This window comes from Colias philodice, chromosome 27, assembly GCF_061535455.1.
Source record: "Colias philodice isolate Cphi_HAF_F1 chromosome 27, ilColPhil1 Martin Lab GWU primary, whole genome shotgun sequence".
In the NCBI taxonomy this organism is placed as follows: domain Eukaryota; kingdom Metazoa; phylum Arthropoda; class Insecta; order Lepidoptera; family Pieridae; genus Colias; species Colias philodice.
This window is the reverse complement of record NC_143112.1, coordinates 4676985-4684118: the sequence shown is the minus strand read 5'-3', so window position 1 is coordinate 4684118 and position 7134 is coordinate 4676985. Positions and strand designations below refer to the sequence as shown.

Sequence of the window (7134 nt, the reverse complement as noted above, 5' to 3'; positions counted from 1 at the left end):
TTTTTAATACATAGAGTGGTTCAAGAGGAATATTTTAGTAGGTATACTATTTGATTAGTCAACGTGGAAAGCGGTGGGCAGACAGTATAAAAAATGCTCGCTCCTAGGTCTAACCTGTAATTTCGCAACGGATTTTGTGCGGTTTAATAAAAAACGTATTTAATAGGGTAATAGTGATTCCAGAGCCATGGGCGGAAAGCTAATACCTACATATTTTTTAATGATTTCTTATACAGATATTATAAGAGTCTAGTTAAGGGCTAGTAAAGCTATTTCCCGCTTTAACATTGCGGAAGTAGGTACTTGAATTTTCCCTATTTTCTAGAGATTTCCACGGTATTTTTAATATTCTCTCTTATTAGATTCTCAATATTCACTCCTTATTTTAACGCCTTTGAGTTTTAATTAAGAAACCCGCAGTGCTGTACTTTAAATCTTCTTATATATAAAAATGAATCGCAAAATGTGTTGGTAAGCGCATAACTCGAGAACGGCTGAACCGATTTCGATAATTCTTTTTTTATTATATTCCTTGAAGTACGAGGATGGTTCTTACGTAGAGAAAACGTAAATATTATGTACCACGGGCGAAGCCGGGGCGGACCGCTAGTGTTAAATAACAAAACAACCATAACTAATTTAATCAAAAAATAATAGAAATACTAAATAATATATCGTATCCTAGTATCAAAAAATATATATTTCAAATATACCCTTTCGCAAACTTTATAATCGAAGTCTACTTTAGTTTCCCTAGAGATTGGCTATGTTAGTAAAATCGATCAGAGAATCGGATGTGAAATATATCTGCTCTATACCTACCCCATAAAGGACATGGCAGTTCATTTTGTAGCTAAAGATATAGAGTATTTTGTGTATCACTACATAGTATAAAACAAAGTCGCTTTCTCTGTCCCTATGTCCCTATGTATGCTTTTAAATCTTTAAAACTACGCAACGGATTTTGATGCGGTTTTTTTCAATAGATAGAGTGATTCAAGAGGAAGGTTTTAGTATATAATTTATTATGTTTTAGACAAAGCGGGCGAAGCCGCGGGCGGAAAGCTAGTTTAAATATATATGTCATGTCGTTATCAATTTATGTGTTTATCACTACATAGTAGGTATAAAACAAAGTCGCCATCTCTGTCCCTATGTTCATGCTCTTTAAAAAGACGCAACGGATTTTGATGCGGTTTTTTTATTTTTTTAATAGATAGAATGGTTTAATAGGAAGGTTTTAGTAAACTACATCATTTATTAGGTTTTAGACAAAGCGAGCGAAGCCGCGGGCGGAAAGTAAGTAGGTAACTTATACGAGTAGATACAGGTAGGTATTACAATAATTAGTTTAAACGTTTAAGTATTCATTTTACATTATGAATTACGCCATTGCAATTAAACCAAACAAACTAAATAATATCCATAACTAATTCTGTTGCAATAAATCTTCAAGACCAAAACTATAAAGTCAAAATTGTGTTTATAAATTCTACCTTTTTCGTAATTTTTTATAATAAAATGAATCGCAAAATGTGTTGGTAAGCGAGAACGGCTGAACCGATTTCGTTAATTCTTTTTATAATAAAGGAGTACCAAGAAGTACGAAATGGTTCGTATGGAGAGAAAACGTAAACATGTACCTATAACCTACCTGCCACGGGCGAAACCGGGGCGGACCGCTAGTCCCACATGAAAATGGCTGCCTCTATTTACTACCAAATAATGCTTCGAACTGTCACTCGTGATGTATTATTTCCGTCTTCGAAGTATTAGTTTATACTCACTAAAAGGTTTTGCTAAAGGGTTCTGTTGAATAGGCAATATAGGTATATGATATCTGTGGTAATAGACAAATTATAATCTGTATTTTAGAAATAGTCAACTGTTGTATAGTCTGTGTGGTGTCTACTGAAGGAATTGTCTTTGCCCTCAACCAACAAGTTGTGTTTCAATCCATACTTAATATTATAAATGCGAAAGTAAGTCTGTCTGTCTGTCTGTTACTCAATCACGCCTAAACTACTGAACCAATTTGCATGAAATTTGGTATGGAGATATTTTGATACCCGAGAAAGGACATAGGCTACCTTTTATTGCGAAATATGTACCACGGGCGAAGCCGGGGCGGACCTCTAGTATACAATAATTGCAAGCTGTTGCAACAATTCTACTTCCTACTAATATTATATATCCTACTTATATTATAAATGCGAAAGTTTGTAAGGATAGATGTATGTGTATGTATGTTTGTTACTCTTTCACGCAGACAATACTGAACCGATAACAATGAAGTTTGGCACACACATAGAGGGTAACTTGAATTAGCACATATAATAAGTTTTATCCCGGAAATCACACAGGAACGGGAACTATGCGGGATTTTCTTTGAAAACGCGGGCGAAGCCGCGAGCGGGAAGCTAGTATCTACATACTTCTAAAGGTGCGTAATAAAAATGCTTTACGCATTTTGTTAAACGTTACTTGAAATTTATATTTTTCGTCAATAATTAGCCTAGGTACTTCATAAAATTCGTCATAAAATACTGTTTATGATAAGTTCAATGCTTTAGTTACACGGATTTAATTTATTATATTCAAGATTTTTATATGCATACTAGCTGGTCCCCGCGGTTTCACCCCCGTGGCTCCACTCCTTTTAGTCGTAGCGTAATGATATAATTATATTATAGCCTTCCTCGATAAATGGGCTGTCCAACACCGAAAGAATTTTTCAAATCGGATCAGTAGTTCTTGAGATTAGCGCGTTCAAACAAACAAACAAACTCTTCAGCTTTATAATATTACTAGCTTTCCGCCTGCGGCTTCGCCCGCGTTTTCAAAAAAAAAACCCGCATAGTTCCCGTTCCCGTGGGATTTCCGGGATAAAACCTAGCCTATGTCACTCAGAAATGATGTAGCTTTCCAACAGTGAAAGAATTTTTCAAATCTGCCAAGTAGTTTCGGAGCCTATTCAATTCATACAAACAAACAAACAAACAAAAAATCAAACCTTTCCTCTTTATAATATTTGTATAGATGTATAGATAAAGTATTAATAAATGTTAATTTAAAAAGTTGTGGAAATAAGAATCGGCTGTTCTAGTGTCAAGAAAGAAAGAAAGATAGGAAGCATTATTTACCATTACAAAAAACTGGCCAAGAGATTTCCAGTTTAAGTATAAATGTGGTAGGAATACCTATATTTAATTAGTTTTTAAAACTCAAAAATTAAACATTTATATTTATTCAAATATATATTTATATATTTCTTTTAAAGCGCTTTTGACGATACATAAATCGTAACACAGAATATAATAACCACGAAAGCAATTTTTACATTTATAAAGAAATAAATAAGAAGATACGCTTATGTTTTTGCTAAATAAATACCTAAATATAAAACAATACCCACAACGCAGAGATTACCTAAGCTTTTTATATCATAAGAGATAATAATTTAACGATATTAGAACACAATTTTCACAAGAAAATGTTTGATTTTATAGAAAACTACATAAGCTAAGTAATAGTTATTAGTTATTACTCTCTACTGCATGTAGAGTACTCTCTACTCTCTTCTACCTCGGTTAACTCCCCGAGAATCATTATCATTCCATTACATAGTATAAAACAAAGTCGCTTTTTCAGTCCGTTTGTCCCTTTGTATGCTTAAATCTTTAAAACTACGCAACGCGGTTTTTTTAACAGATAGAGTGATTCAAGAGGAAGGTTTTAGAATATAATTTGTGAGGTTTTAGACAAAGCGGGCGAAGCAGCAGGCTTTAAGCTAGTATACTATAAAATAAAACTCTACAAAATATAAACACCGAATAAAGAAATGCTTTTTAATCTAACGTCCGTCAAGTTCATCAAACTCTAAGGTGCTCTAAGTTTAAATCAGCGAAAATATATCTAACTGGCTTATAATAAGATCTGAAAATTTTCCCAAGCTTGTAGTTGTAACCGGGCGTGCCAAAATTCAGTCGCGTCTGAGCCATCGAGGTGGTCGGTCGTTTGTGTCCTGAGAAAATTCGCTTACGTTATTCAAAATATATGCTCATAAGTGGTATGTGATTGGTATTCGGGATAGTGATTGTATAGTGCAGTGTCGTGTTGTTTTTTGTTTGTTTTAGTGTTCTCGAAGGTAAGCGTTATCAGCCATTGACTCTCAAAGTCACCTTGTTTTTGTGGTGAATTTGATAGTTTTCAGAAATATGTGTTCTAGTGTTATGTTTTGAGTTTAGTTTTGGTTTAGTGTAGCTTATTATAGCTATATATCATAAATAAATAAATAAACAAATTAAAGAGTAAGATCCCAGAGCCGTAAGACACAAATTATTTTCTAAAGCATATAAGTTTCGGTTCACAGTAGTCTCTAGTGTACTTTTTAATATCTGAATGTTAGTGGAGCTCTACCAGTGACACATGCGCCACTTGAGCCAAAACTAAAAAAAAGCTCTAATAAATGAACTTAATTTATTTTTAAATGTCTGATTTTTTGATATGTTATTACGATAACTATAACAATGTTATGTTTAATCAGTCAGACAAATTGCAATGACCAAACTTCCCCTAAACACAAAAATTTGAAAATTTGTCACCGGTAGAGCTCCACAAACATTCAGATATAAAAAAGTACACTAGCGACTACTGTGAACCGAAACTTAGGTATATGCTCTAGAAAATAAGTTGTTAAGACCGGCTCTGGGATCTTGGACTATTCTGCTTCTAAAAGAATTCTAATTGAATAAATAAATATTTGAGTTTGAGTTTAGGTATGCTTAGATCTTTTAATAATAAAAAGTAAAAAAACTAAAACCCAACTTCGAAAAAAAACGGCGCTGAAAAAGTATAAAACAAGATTTTCAGAATACTGAACTGAACAAAGTTGCTAATGTAGTTGCAAGTAAATGGACACAGTAGACTCTACTAAGATGCCTTTGTTGTAAATTGACAATAATGTCATACAATCATACAATACTATTCTGAAGTATGCAATATTCCACTATGTAGAGATAAATTTTCATGTTTGGAAAACCGCAGTCACACGTTGTCAAAGTGCTACGGTAGATAGGTACTAGATTTCCGCCCGCGGCTTCGCCCGCGTTTGCAATGGAAAACCCGCATAGTTCCCGTTCCCGTGGGATTTCCGGGATAAAAACTATCCTGTGTGTTAATCCAAGTTACCCTCTAAACCCTCTAAACCCTCTAAATTTAGCACACATATGTGTGCTAAATTTCATTGTAATCGGTTCAGTAGTTTTTACTTGAAAGAGTAACAAACATCCATACATCCATACATCCTTACAAACTTTCGCCTTTATAATATATATTAGATATTAGATATTTAACGTGTGACTACCCCTCCTTTTGCTTTGTCGTAGTCGGGTAAAAACAATGTAAATGTTAGTTGAAAAGAAAAAAGCGGGCGAAGCTGTAAACGGCAAGTTTCGGGCGAAAAGCTAGACTACCTAGGTATATATATGTGATAATTTTTACTGACTGACTCAATCCCAAGCGAATTTTTTCTTTAACTAAGTAGGTAGGTAATAACTTATTAGATTTTAACATTTTATTGATTTTGTATTAAGTGAAATTACCTTTAACTCTATTAATTATATTTTATACCTAACACAAAAGTTTCTGTGTAACTTTAAACGACCACTTTATGTAGAACTTTATGAAATAATGTTTAAATTAGCAATATTAATAAAATGAGCGGTTAATATTTCTTAATTAACGTTTAAATTGGTTGTTTCAAGTTTCTTATTCCTACTATTTATACTTAACTAGCTTTCCTCCCGCGACTTCTCCCGCGTTTGCAAAAAAAACCCGCATAGTTCCTGTTCCTGTGGGATTTCCGGGATAAAACCTATCCTATGTGTTAATCCAAGTTACCTTCTATATGTGTGCTAAATTTCACTGTAATCGGTTCAGTAGTTTTGCGTGGAAGAGTAACAGGCAGACATACACACACATACACATACAACCATCCTCACAAACTTTCGCATTTATAATATTAAACTTAATAGTAGAATAGGATTATTACTCAGAATTATTACATGAAAAAGGAGCTTGTATCAGAATGACAAATGGCTGAACTTTATATTATTGGGATTATGAAACTAGCTTAAGCCCGCGGATCTATCTACGTGGATTAGAAGTACTTTAGTATACCACTTAAGCTCAGACAATCTATTTCCCTATTGCAGCTAGCACAGATAATATAATATTATCTATACATATATATAAAAATGAAACCCGTTTCGCGTTGTCACGCGTGAACGGGTGGACCGATTTCGATAATTCTTTTTTTACTATATTCCTTGGAGTACGAGGATAGTTCTAATGCAGAGAAAACGTAAATATGTGCCACGGGCGAAGCCGGGGCGGACCGCTAGTATAATATATACGAGGTCTGAATACTGAAAATGGTGGATGACCAAGATGCTTAGCTTGTCAGGAAACGTAGAAAATATCATGCAGCCAATCAGGTTAAAGCTCTATTACTACATATTTTTCATTAATATAGTGATTCGTACAAGCTAGGTTTCACTCTCAATAATTCTATGAAGTACTTAAGTATTACATTTCTTTGTACGAAATAAACTCGAGAACTACTTTACTGTACAAAATATTTAACTACTAGAAAGCTAAATTATTACTGTGCTATTTTTTATTTTCTTTCGAGTAAACCCGAGTGAGTGGCTTGTTTTTCACTATCATTATCACTGCATAGTACCTTTAAAGCAAAGCCCGCGTCTGTATGTATGTATGATTAGATCTTTAAAACTACGCAACGGATTTTAATGCCTTTTTTTAAGTAGATAGAGTCATTCTCGAGGAAGTTTTATATCATTTATTAGATTTTAGTCAAAGCGGGCGAAGCCGCAGTCGCGAAGTAAGTTTAATATATATGTACATACTAGTGGTCCACCCCGGCTTCGCCCGTGGTACATATTTCGCAATAAAAGGTAACCTATGTCCTTTCTCGGGTATCAAAATATCTCCATACAAAATTTCATGCAAATTGGTTCAGTAGTTTAGGCGTGATTGAGTAACAGACAGACAGACAGAGTTACTTTCGCATTTATAATATTAGTATGTGTTCAAGAACTCTGAAGTTAGCAG

General features: G+C 33.9%; 1 protein-coding gene across 5 annotated transcripts in view; it reads left to right on the top strand.

Moving 5' to 3' along the window:
* Positions 1-4006: 4006 nt before the first annotated feature.
* SPR (G protein-coupled sex peptide receptor) overlaps positions 4007-7134 on the top strand; it is a 238108-nt gene continuing 234980 nt past the window's right edge. For all 5 annotated transcript variants that reach the window (XM_089711916.1, XM_089711918.1, XM_089711917.1 and 2 more), the window contains exon 1: positions 4007-4147. The gene's annotated coding sequence lies outside the window, so the exon portion shown is untranslated. The remainder of the gene's footprint in view (positions 4148-7134) is intronic.